The following is a 13,566-nucleotide window of genomic DNA, read 5'->3' on the forward strand; positions in this document are numbered from 1 at the left end:
GGGGGCAGAAAGAGGAGAAAGAGGGAGGAGAGAGGAGGAGAAATCGTAAGTTATTATGAGACAGATTCTATGTGGCTTAGAGTCTTTCAAGGGCTATTTGTTTTCAATGATGGGACCACTGCATTTCCTTGTCAGAGACACTGATTAGAGTCCTAGGTTAATCATCACATAGCAGCTGATCTGCTGACCTATACATCTCTTGGAGTTGAGAACAATCAACGATGGAGGGCATTGCTCAACAGCGGACAAGTGAGTGGTTTAAGTGCTGGTACCCATGGCCAAGATTTTACATGGTCCCTTTTGGTTTATGCTGCTGGTTTCAGTGTACTGATTTAATCCCCAGTCAAGATGAGGAGCTGGAAATATAAGTAACTGGTACCTGTTCTGCAGCTGCACGCACGGAAACACCATACGTGTTGCTTTTGTAATAAGGAGGAATCTATTCTACATTCTCTCCCTTCTTCTGCCTCATCTTCCTGGGCTTGTAGTGGACTTGCTACTATTTATTTTCATTCTCACCAGTTAGGAGGGAAATGGAAGAAAGAGGAGGTCCATGAGGTTGACTATGTTAATTTACCAGCTGTTTTTGTAAAGCAAATAACCACAAACATCTTTGGCCAAAATGAAACACACATTTTGGATACGGAATTTGATGATCCAGATAACGCTAGGCTTTCACTAACAGCTATATGTATATTTCCTAAATAGCAATATCAGCAAAACATCCCAGGCATTGAGGTGGGTAATAATATTTCTTTAAAATACTTAGGAGAAGTGAAAGTCATTTCAAAACACTTTAATTGTCATGAAATGTTTCCACTTCTCACTTAACTTTTTCTGCCTCAAGGTCCCCTTTACTCAGACTGTCTGAAGCATGATTTAAGTTTTTGGAAGCAGCTGATGGTGGCATAAATCTGGCCAGACAGGGAGGGTGCTATGGAACTGGCAGTACATTCTGCCAGCCAGTGTGCCTGAATGTCACAGGAAACTCTTCAGAATGAAGCACACAGGGACTACTGGGTATCCTGACCAACGCAGACAGGTAGAGAGTCATCCCTCGGTATCCATCAGGGGGCACTGGTTGCAGGACCACCCTAATACTGAATTCCTCAGATGCCCAAATCCCTTATATAAAGTGGCATAGCATTTATATATAACCTACACACATCCTCCAGTATATTTTAAATCATCTCTAGATTAGTTATTATACCTAATACAACATAAATGCTATGCAAATAATGGTAAATACAATGTAAATGTTATGTAAATAGCTGTCTGTGTACAGCAAATTCTAGTTTTGCTTCTTGGAACTTTCTGGAAATTTTCTCCCCCCTGAGTATATTCGATCCATGGTTGGTTGAGTCTTTGGATGTGGAACCTGCTGAAAGGAAGCATCGATTGTATTTGCAAAGGAGGAAATGTTGGGTCATGTATTTAATTTGGGGATGTACAATTTGAGTGTGTTTTGGCCACAGGATGGGTGATACTTGGGCAGTGTTCCTCAGTGTGGGGTTTTAGCAGTTGGCCAGTTGTGGGACTGCAGGCGTCTCAGTCTCACCTCTGACCAACTGCAGCAGAGCAAGGGAATGTTTGCTTTAAAAAGCATTCTGAGTGATTCTTTGCATACTGGTGTTTGGGAAAAACTGGTTTAGAGGACTCTGGGGAAGCTATTCTGAGAGGAGAGAATAAGGAATTTGCGGGGGCGGGGAGAGCAACATACATCCCAGGCCCTTCCACCTGCATCCTTATATATCGTCAAGTAAGAGAAATGTCAGTGAAAATACGGAAGCACAGAGAGGTTAAGCAGATTGTTCAAAGTCACACAGCCAACCCTTAATTCAAAAGTTAGTGCTCCTTTCACTAAACCATGAAACGTAGACGATTTTTAATTTCCTTGTCAAAGAGTCCCCAGGCATCAGTCATTATAACCAGGCATGCAAAGAGTTCAATTTCTATTTCTTTACATTTGTTTGGATTTTTCTCAATCTCTCGAGGGGGATTTGACATCTGTCAGCTGTGGAACCAACCCAAGCTGTCCCTCACACTTCAGAGCAGCCACCCTTTTCCTTGGGGTCATTCTGGAAACTTGGGGCAGAGGAAAGATTCACGTCACATCTCCAGGGGAAATTCAGACTCCAAATTTTAGTTGGTGTGATGTAGCATATCTCATATGAATCTTTGATTTTCCATCATTTGTTGAAATAGAAATACAGACTCAGGTGAATTTTGGGTGAAATGACTCTCTTTGTAGGTTTGGCAGGACTCATTATTTTTCAGAAGATTTTTAATTTACAAAAGAAAAGCTCTCTTTGAAAGGGGTTTTCTCCTGAGCATTTATTGCCAGTCAAGGACCTGGCCTCTTCTGAGATCTTGAAATGCTTCCTAGTGAAATCTTACCTACAGCATTTGTCTTTCAGATCGAGGGTGGAATCAGCACAATTTAGTGAAAAGATTATAGGCTCTGGAGGCAGACAGAAGCAAGCTATTGAACTGTTTTGGGCTCCTGTTTCCTCAACCGTTAAATAGGGATTAAAAACAAAACCAACCTCACAGGGAGACTGTGCTGGTTAAAGGAGATACAAGGTGTGAAGGGCCAGTCCCAGCATGTGGTGTATCAAAGGACCACTGCCATACACCATGATGCCACTTCCTTCCTTTTTTCTGAAGAGGGAAGGGATAGGCGATGTCCATGGGCTGGGAGCGGCAGTGGGGGAAGCTGAGATCAAACACAGGATGGGCCGCAGCCAAGGGGACCAGCTGACAGAGACCAAAATGTAAGCATTTCACCTTTACAAGACATTTTGTTGTTCAGTTGCTAAGTCCTGTCTGACTCTTTGCGACCCCATGAACTGTAGCATACCAGACTTCCCTGTCCTTCACCATCTCCCGGAGTTTGCTCAAACACGCCCATTAAGTCGGTGATGCCATCCAACCATCTCATCCTCTGTCGTCCCCTTCTCCTCACGCCTTCAGTCTTTCCCAGCATCAGGGTCTTTTTCTTTCTTTTTTAAATTTTATTTTATTTTTAAACTTTACAATATTGTATTGGTTTTGCCAAATATTGAAATGAATCTGCCACAGGTATACATGTGTTCCCCATCCTGAACCCTCCTCCCTTCTCCCTCCCCATACCATCCCTCTGGGTCGTCCAAGTGCACCAGCCCCAAGCATCCAGTATCGTGCATCAAACCTGGACTGGCGACTTGTTTCATATATGATATTATACATGTTTCAATGCCATTCTCCCAAATCATCCCACCCTCTCCCTCTCCCTCAGGTGACCAAAGTACTGGAGCTTTGGCTTCAGCATCAGTCCTTCCAATGAATATTCAGGGTTGCTTTCCTATAGGAATGAATTGTGCTCATCTCAGCTTCTTTGGCTCCAAGCCACAGCCTGCAGTGCAGCCCTTGAATAGTGCTTTGCGGGCGTAAAGCTCTGTCAGACTCACAGTTGACTGCTCAGGCTCCTCTCCCAGCTCTGCCACTTATTCATTGTGCAACTTCTGGCCAAGTTACTTTGTCAATTTCTTCTTCTGTAAAATGGAGGTAATAATGGTGCCCACTTTAAGGGCTGTGTTTGGGATTAAAGGTGAAGTGCTTCTGCAGTGCCTGGAATGCAGTAAGTGCTCCATAAACCCTATCTCACAGCCTCCCATGCTGTGCAGTATTTACTTTTATTATTCACAGAGTGCAGTTGGAAAACCTGCTTTAACTCATTGAGGTCCTCTTTCTCACCTCTTAAGTAGGGGTGAAAGGCATCACCCAGTGTTTAGAGGAGGAGAAGTGTGACGAAGAAAGGTCACTTTCTGATTAATGGACTGCATGCTTCCAAATCTTATTTTATTAAGGCTCAATTTCCTTCCATCTATAAAACATCCATCCTTCCCATCTCTGATTCTTTGTCATAACTGTCTTACTAAGAAAATTCACATTTCTCTTGAACCAAGTTTTGTATCCTCTTTTGTCCCCTACTAATTATACTGACACATCTAACGAGGGTAGACTGTCTTACTTTAGCCCAACTCTCCTGGTGAGAATGACTAGAGCAGGTGGACAGATTACAGGCAGATTCTTTACTGTCTGAGCCACCAGAGAAGCCCTCTGTATACTATTTTATATATAGTACTGTGTATACAAATCCCACTATTCTAAACAACTGATATGGGCTGAAAAAAGCTACTATGTTGGTGAGGAGGGATGCTTCCTGGGAACAACAGCCTCCTCTTCTTAACTTAATTGGCTGCAACTTTTGGTAAATCACAATCTCTTCATCAAACTGTGAGATCAGAAACAGAATAGATAGAAATACAAGATTTTTATTCAGGTCCTACAACTAAGTAAAAGTCTGGATTGAGTTACCAACTGCTTGGATATTTGTGGGCTGTTCATAAAGAAATATTATACACATTGTTAAGTAAAAGGGAAGTGGTGATGTAACTTACAATAATATATTTCTACATGTTGTTGTATATCTTAGATTGACTATTTTCAGAATGCAATCTATTGGATATTTTCTTTCTGTGTTGTGATACTACAGAAAGATATATTTGAGCATAATTGGAAATTTCCAAATGTAGAATAACTTAAGAATTCTTAGTGTTGAAAGGTATTTAGCTTAAGGTAGCATACAGTTTTGTTTTAATTGACTTTCATTTACGTGTGAAAATTTGTCAGGACAGTTCTTGACTGCCATCAATAGCGCCTTTATCGAATTGGGGTTGGGGAAGATTTTGAGTCCAGGATGCGTTCGTTCTTGTAGAACAGATAAACTCAGAGTAAGGAAGCAACTGACTAAAATGTACCAATGTGTCTCTTGCAGTTTCCTGTGGATTGAGCATCTATTTAAATGAAATAAATGAGGACAATGTGGTGCTGAATTGAAGCCTTAATTAAACATTAAGACAAATCTTTTTATTTGGGAAATAATTTCAAACTTATAGAAAAGTTGCAAAAATTAGGGCAGTATAAAGAACACGGTAAAGTCTCTGGCCATATTTACCTATTGTTAACATTTTCCCCCATATGCTGCATTATTTGCTCTCTCTTTACATGTACATATATTTATACTCTCCGATATGATATATGTAAATGTGTATATACTCAGACTAGTTTTTCTGGACCATTTAAGGGTAATTTACATATATTATGGTCCTTTATCCCTAAATACTTCCGAGTGTATTCTTAGCACAGGGATATTTTCTTACATAACCACAGTACAACTATCAGCTTCAGGAAATTTAATGTTGCCATAATACTTTTTGTCTAAGCTAGTGTCCATATTTTAATTTTATTAATTGGCCCAGTAATGGCCATTATAGCTTTTTCCCCCTCAGTACGAGATCCAGTCTAGGGTCAAATATTGCAATTAGTTGTCACATCTCTTTAGCCTCCTTTAATTTAGAACATTTCCAGAGCCTTTCTTTGTCCTTTTGACATTGGCATTTTAAAAGAATACAGCCCTCCATCTTTTTTTAATGGAACGTTTCTCATTTTGTCAGACGTTTCCTCCTGGTTGGATGCAGGCTACATACTCTTGGTGGAAATGTTCCCTAGGTAGTGTTGTGCAAACAATGGTCATCTCCCCACCTTGATGATGCAAATTTTGGTCCTCAGTCAAGATATTTTCTGGTTTTTTCATTTTATAGCTATCATACTTCCCCCTTGCAACTAATAAGCAATCTGTGAGTAGGCACTTTAAGAATATCTTGCCTGCATGGAAATTTCCTTTAGATTTCACAACCATGGATGATTCTTGCCTGATCTGATCTTCACACTAATGATAAGATGCAGACTTTTTCATGGTAAATATCAGGCAGTGAGCAAGTCGTTAGTTTTAGATGGTGTGTAGCCAATAGCCAGCAACAGCTTTGAAAGAGTAAAATTTCCCTTTGCTGTGCAGTGCTGTGCTGTGCTGTGCTTAGTCGCTCAGTAGTGTCTGACTCTTTTCGACCCCGTGAACCGCAGCCCACAAGGCTCCCTTGTCCATGGGGATTCTCCAGACAAGGATACTGAAGTGGGTTGCCATGCCCTCCTCTAGGGGATCTTCCCAACCCAGGGATCAAACCCAGGTCTCCTGCATTGCAGGAGGATTTTTTACTGACTGAGCCACCAGGGGAACCCAAGAATACTGGAGTGGGTAGCCTATCCCTTCTCCAGGAGATCTTCCTGACCCAGGAATTGAACCAGAGTCTCCTCCTTTGCAGGCACATTGTTTTACCAGCTGAGCTACCAGGGAAGCCCTCGCTTTGTAGTCCGGGACACCAAGTCATGTGAAAGTTAAAGCCCCATTTTTCGTGCCAGCTAGCACCAATATGAGATTCAGATGAACAGGCTACCACACACTCTTTGAATTTGCCTGCCTAGAGCTGCTGATCTGGGCTTGGTGAGGGTGGTGATCATTACAGGGCTCAGAAATGAATTTATTACCTGTTTATCTCCTCTTAGTCCCATCACAATAGATTGATCCACACCTGGGATTCTCAGGGTGTCCTTTGCTTAACCCCCAACCCTTTGGAAGGGAAGGGGGTGGTGGAGGGTGATAGGGTAGAAATATCAACTTCGCAAGTATTGACAAAACCTCGTGGAGACAGGATAAATAAATAAATAAACGGAGGCAGGCAGCCAACTCGGAGGAGCCTGCAGTCCAGCCCCCTGTGGGGACTCTGCACTTTGGGGACCCCAATTCGCACATGACAAGCAGATAAGCAGGGAGACTGCGATGCTGCGCCTCTCTGCCCCAGGGGGGTGTTGCTTTTCCTGTGGCAGAAACTATCTGTGCTCCCCAGTAAGTCCAGGAACAATCTCCACTTATTATACTCGCTCAAAACCCAGGACTGTTTACAGCCTCCCGCCGATGAGACACTAACCCTGGCTCATTACGGTCACGGTGGGGACTGATCTGCACCGCACTCGCCTTGCATGGGGCCCACATTTTCATCCAGTAAAATCACATGTTGTTAACTCAATCTATACAGCGAAAACAGCATGAATAATGGAACCTTTAATCCTTATTTCTCAAAATTAGATTTCCACTTTATCCTTCTCCCCTTTCCTCTCTTTTAAAAAAATTTCTTCTCAGTGCCAAGCGGAATAGATGTTGTCCAAACCTGAGTTCTAAGCGGATTCTGTGGGATTTCCATTCCACTACCAATTTTGGGGTGAATTGATTGTGTTTCTTCCCCTGGTCACTTCGCACGTGACTCTGGAGAAATTAACATCATCCCTGTCACAGGGAAAGAGATGGGCCCGTTGACACTGGGTACAGCCAAGGGAGTGGAAACTTAATATCTGATTCAACACCTATCTGTAGTATCAGAGCATGAAGATGCTTAGAGCCTGGCTTGTTTTCTCAGTCTTCCTCTCTATACAGATTTATTGGCTTGGAATTATTTTTGGTTTTAAATCAGAAACCAGCAATACTAAATCAGACTTCAGGGATGGAGTTTGTCAAAATCTGGTGTGGGGCATTAAGACACCTTTGTTAATATATGTAGTATTATACAGCATGCAACCTAAGGGTTGTATCAAAAAGCTTCAATCTGTTAAATTTTCATTATATCGGATATATGTAAGTAAAACCAAATGAACTGGACCTGCTTTAGTTGTTAGGATAGACTGCATAAGATGGATTGCATGTAGGTTGTGTGGATTGACTGCCCCTTCCTTCTGAAGGTTCAGAAATGGTTACCCACATTTCTAAAGTGCCACAACTCCGAATCCCTGAACACACACACAAATACTCCTTTGTGTATTATTGATAAATGGATTCCATTTGCGAATCCAGTCCTGACTCTGCTCGTGTTTGCTGGATAACCGTGGTCAAGTTCCTCATTTCCTCATCTGTAAATGATGGACAGTCGTGAATCCCACCTTGCAGGGCTATGCTGGGCCCTAAGTGTGTTCATGCACATAAAGTGCCAGCCTGGTGCCCGGCTCATGCTAAACGTGCAATAAATGTTGTCATTCTCAGAGAGGGAGTTTCGTAAAGAGTGCATGAACTGAACCGTGACTCAGATGGTTCCTGATCTAAAACCACAATCTTAAAAAAGCCAATTAAACTTTCTAGCTAAAACCAGGTTGATCTACATCAGTCATCAAGGCAGCCAAAACAGATCAGTTAGCCAGTGATCTATTCATTTCATGACTTTAAATCTATCTTCAGAATTTCTATAGAAATACCTTAACAGTTGCTTCCTTCTTTGGATGGCTTATTTTTAACAAATGAAAGCCTTGTTTAATGTGTTTGGAGAGATGTAAAACCTTCATTAGTGAAAAGTTCCTGGTGGGAAACAAGTTGCAGCTCACTACTGTGGGTGCCTTTTCGTCACAGCACGCAGGCCTGCAGTCCCGTGGGTGAGGCTGACCATGCCCTGCAGGGGCCCTGGTTCTCCAGCTGTCAGCGTTTGCTCTGGGCACACACTGTCACCTGTGCCTCTTCCTCATTTTAGTGATAGAATATCCACCTAGAAGGAAGAAGGGCATGTGAGTAGGTCTGGTGCCCGGGTGCAAGCAGAACCCTCTAGGGTACCACCAGCTTCCTGGGTCATGGGTGGCTGGCCGTGGCCAGGCTTGTCTGTTCCTGCAACACCTTGTCGCTCTAACAACACCTTGTCACTCTAACAACACCTATCAGTTTGTACCATCCAGGTGTTTTCTAAGCATGAACATAATACCTTTGTCAGAAAAGCAGATATTCCTGTTCTCACTTTATATCAAAAGAGATAGAGGTGAAAGAAAGGAAAAGATTCACCTCCCCCCAATTCTACCTGTGCCTGCATCAGCCAAGGAGCCACTTTCTGAATGTGGGAGGGGGTTGATTTCAGCATTTTCCCCACCTGGTTGCTTAAGCCTTCTTTTCTGGTTTTATTACTTGTCAATCAGTTTATAACCAAATGACAAAATGACCACCAGGAATAGCTTTATATGCGTATGGAGCCTTCTGAGTTGCAGTTTCAAAATCTCCTGTATGACTGTCATAGGAAAAGGATCACTGGAGCATTCAGGATACACCCAGGTATGTGCCCATGAGGTTAGTGAGCTGGGTCCAAGCTGAAGGGTCCAAACAAGAGAAGAGCCAAGAGGGGCCAGCACATGTAAGAGAGAGCAGCCTATCCTCCATCCCATCCATTACATGCTCAGTCATGTCCAACTCTTCTGCGACCCCATGGACTGTAGCCCACCAGCCTCCTCTGTCATGGGATTTTCCAGGCAAGAATATTGGAGTGGATTGCCGTTCCCTTCTCCAGGGGATCTTCCTGACCCAGGGATCGAACCCACATCTCCTGTGTCTCCTGCATTGGCAGGTGAATTCTTTACCACTTGAACCATCAGGGAAACCCTTGGCCATCCTGAGGTTCTGAATTTCCCGAAGTTCAAGAGTGTTGAGCATGACTGGTAACCTATGGTGACTTCTCCTCACTTTAGAGGGACCATGACTGTAAAGTCAGCCTTGGCCTTGTCCTTTGCCTTATTGTTATCAGGTGCCCTCCTTCCATCCCTCCTTCCGGGAGCACAGGCCCCAGTGAGGATGAGGTAAGCTGTCTCCCAGGACCGTGCGGAGCTCAGGGCTGCTCACCCCATGAGGGTCCATGAGCAACCGGGCAGCCTTACAAGTGGTGCAGGACTCCATTCCTAGTCCGTCCAGTTCAGACCCTGCCGCAGATTTGATGGCAGGACACGTGATGTGTTATTATCTAGCGATGTGTCATTTTCTCGGAAACTAAATTTGGTTTAAATGAGGCTAAGGTTTCAGTAGTTATGGTCCAGAATCTTGTCAAAGCGTAATTGTCATGAAGACAAGGAAGATGAATAAAATGGGAAATTCATCCAATTTTTATTAATTGGTGGTAGGTTCTCTCTAACTGTATACAGAACACTGGTGTCTCTCCCTCAGTGGAGCCTGTCCCTACCCGCTAGTGTCAGTGCTGTCTGGCTTATCATTTCAAGGCCAGGGGCAAGGTCCATAGAAATGGGGCTGAATAGTATTTTATATGCCGATTGTGGTTATTCTGACGAAGTCATAAGCTGTGGCTCCTCTGTGGTAAGGATGTAATAAGATGAAGTCTTCCTAACTCAAGTGAGTTTATATTTAATTCTGTATCTTAACTCCATTTTGGAAGTGGGAAAAATAGATCCAGAAAATGTCAAGATTCTAAAAAATAGAATAGTTAAATAAGGGTTAAGTAGTTAAGAAAGTTAAATTCAGTGTTTGTTTCTGAGTTTGTAATGAATTCAGTGCATATCATGACTCTGTAAGTCAGAAGTATGCAAAAATTCAGTTGACTTTACTTTGTACTTTAGGAAACACCTTTTAAGCAAAGAACACTTGTCCTTTAACTATGCCTTACCAGTGGAGCATTTGTATTGATATTGCAAATATGGGTTAGTGCCAAATGGCCCCATAAACATAACTGCATGTGTGGCATGGTTTGGTGAGTGAACGATGTTATGTCGGGTGATGTCCATGGGTTGAATTGATTTCTTGTGTGTGTGGAGTGTGTGAGCTGCATTAATGTAAACTCCCCTATGGTTTGTTGAGCTTTGATTTCCCATAAAACATGTGCTATTCCCTTATAAATTCAGGAGATCCTGTAAGGAAGGGTAAGCCGTTCAAAAGGTACAGAAATGAGTCCAAGTCTTACCCTTGGTGGGGTCACCTCTGTGGTGTTGTGTTGCCTCAAGATCTGGAAGAAATGAAAGGATGTGACCAAAGCTGGTGCCTTGTAATTTTATCCAACCTGCATCGTGACAGTCTCCTGAACCGTGAGTAAAATACAACACTTATGTAGGAAAGAGGAGGCGGTGGTCCTTTTTTGAGGTACCCAGTTTTTAATTCCTCCTTTTTCCAGCAGGGGGTAGTCTGACACCAGAGTTGTTTATAAAAGGAGTGGGAAAATGCTGTCAATCCTTAGTCACTTAGCTGACTTCTCTGGAGGGAGAGTCCTCCAAACCCCAGACAGATCTTGCTACCTTGGTGGATCAGACTTGTCTGATCACTGTGTTTCAGTGATATTAGCACAAAGGCAGTCACTCAGCTATTTTAAACTGTGTCTTAACTGCAGATGAAAGAAAGGAAAGCTAGCCGTAAGTCTCTTGCATGAACATCTCAGGCTTTGGCAGATCCACATGTCTCTATTCTCTAGGTGTGTGTATACTGCTTTATTTCCTCTCTTGGGAGTCCGTCTTTGAAGGTGAGGATGTGGGCCCCAGAGCCTCCACCTCTCAATCGTAGCTCTGATTGAGGCTGTCACCATAGCAAAGAAATGTCTCATCATTCCTTCTTGATGGCTGAAGCCAGACTAGACTCCTTCTCTAATTAAAGACAAAATGGTTCCTAGTTTGCAAAGCTGTCCTTAGATGTTAGAAGCTTGAACATGTTCAGCATATGCTGATTCCTAGAAAACAAAGTGTGTGTGTGTATTCACGCACAGTGGTGTCTGACTCTGTGACCCCATGGACTGTAGCCCACCCCAGGCTCCTCTGTCCTTGGAATTTTCCAGGAAAGAATACTGGAGTGGGTTGCCATGTCTTCCTCCAGGGGATCTTCCCAACCCAGGGACTGAACCTGCATCTCTTGTGTCTCCTGCGTTGGCAGGCAGATTCTTTACCACTAGCGCCACCTCAGAACAAAGTGGTCTGTATATAAATTTGAGTGTCTAGATTTGTATTGTCAAGCATGATATCCACTAGCCACATGTGACTTTTTGTGGGGGGTGAGTGGATCCACAGTGGATCCAACTGTGCAGATATAAAACATTTCCATTATCTCAGAAAGTTCTGTTGAACTGAACTGGTGTAGAGGTGGCATGTGTGTTCTTACTCTGGGTCTTGAAATAGAACAAAAGACCCCCCCTCCACATCACTCTTTCCATTAGCCAGCTCACCAAGATAAGTGCTGGAAGGGGACTCTTCCTTTGTTGAGGGATCCAGTCCAGTTCCCTCTATACGGACCTAAACTATTGATAGTGTGGTGATAAATGTCTGTGTCTACAGGGACAGTTCTTGAATGCCGCCTTTTTTGTGACTGCTTTAGCCCAGTCAGCTAAACGTGGGCAGCAGAGAACATTGGGGTTTTTTTTTTTTTTTAATAATCAGAAAGAAGAGAGGAATTAAATTGTAAATGAGCTTTGTGCAATCTCTCCTCAAGCAGCATTTCTTTTACCTGAAGTGTTAGAAAAGGAGACTGCTCTTGGAAAAGAAAAAGGCCGTCAGTCTGAGTTTTGTAGTTCCTGCAAACCCTTCACCATGTTCATCTTCTCTCCTGGTTCCTGATCAACATGTAAGGTTTTTTGTAACACTTGGACAGTGCTTAAGTGAGAGCGCTTATTTAAAAGACTGGAAAACCTTGATTTCTAGGCTAATTGCAAAGAAATGAGAGAGGTACAATTAGTGTAATGATTAATGGCATTGGCTTTCTCTCTCAGAAATGTCCCTATCTGGGTGATAGATTGTATGGTCATGTGTATGTTGTGTAGCAAATCCTGAATGTTCACAAATTGACTAAATTTGGGAATACCGTTCTTTATATTTTAATTTTCCTCCCAACTGCCACGAAGCTGACTTTCAGCATCTCCAGGTCTGTTTTTCTCTCTCTGCTCTGATCAAAAATTTATCACCCCAGGAAGTCTCCCATCTTCTTTTAGCCCCCATACTTGTTCCTTTTTCTTTTCCTGCATCATCACCTTAAAACTCTGAGAGAGGATTGTGTGATTCCGTTTGGATTTAATGCTTCTGAAAGAACACCAGTCTTGTCAGCACAAAGCCATTCTTTTGTTGTGATATGCATTGTGCTTTTACCACCGTAACCAATCCTATGCTTTGTGCCTCAGTTTCCCCATGTATTAAGTGGGGATGCTGATGCTTGAAAATTGACTCCTAGGAACATGATGAAGAGAAACATGTTTTTTGGTTTTTTTTTTTCTTAAAAGTGCTTTGAAGTTTCTAGATGAAAGATATTGCCAGCATTCAAAGCATTACTTAAGAAAGACACCAAATTGTTTTACATATGTATATCGCTTAACATCTTGAAAACACAACTGTTCTGAAAAAAATCCACCCCTCCTGCCTTACTTCCAAGTCCTCACACCAAGGACTTACAAGAATATCAGTGGACGCTCATGCCCTCTCGAAGAGCTGGCTGTACTGGTTACAGGGTCTTCCCTTTCCTCTCAAACACTTGCAGACAGAGGAAGAGGGGCAGATTTTGTCAGGGCACCATAAGTCAGCAGCTCTGACAGAAAGCCGCCAAAAGCCTTGACTGGTGTGCTCGTGATTTCATTTGCATTTTGATTTCTGTGATTTCACTGAAGGCACGAGTTGTCTCTGCCAAATATCCCTGGTCTACCGAGGGATGCCAGGTAGCACTGCCCAGAGCAGCCTGCCTTATGAGGACCGCCACGGCAGCACAACCGGTGCATCCCTAAACATTCAGTAATAAAAAATCTGTTGTTCTTTGGTCGCCAGGATTTAACAAGCCTAATCCCTAGGAGAGGCGATAAAAATTCATTAATCTAATTAAATACTTCTTATTGCCAAAGTGACTTTGTTGAGTAGCTTTGCTGAAGGATA

The sequence above is a fragment of the Bos indicus x Bos taurus genome, chromosome 9 (assembly GCF_003369695.1).
Source record: "Bos indicus x Bos taurus breed Angus x Brahman F1 hybrid chromosome 9, Bos_hybrid_MaternalHap_v2.0, whole genome shotgun sequence".
NCBI classification, from domain to species: Eukaryota; Metazoa; Chordata; class Mammalia; order Artiodactyla; family Bovidae; genus Bos; species Bos indicus x Bos taurus.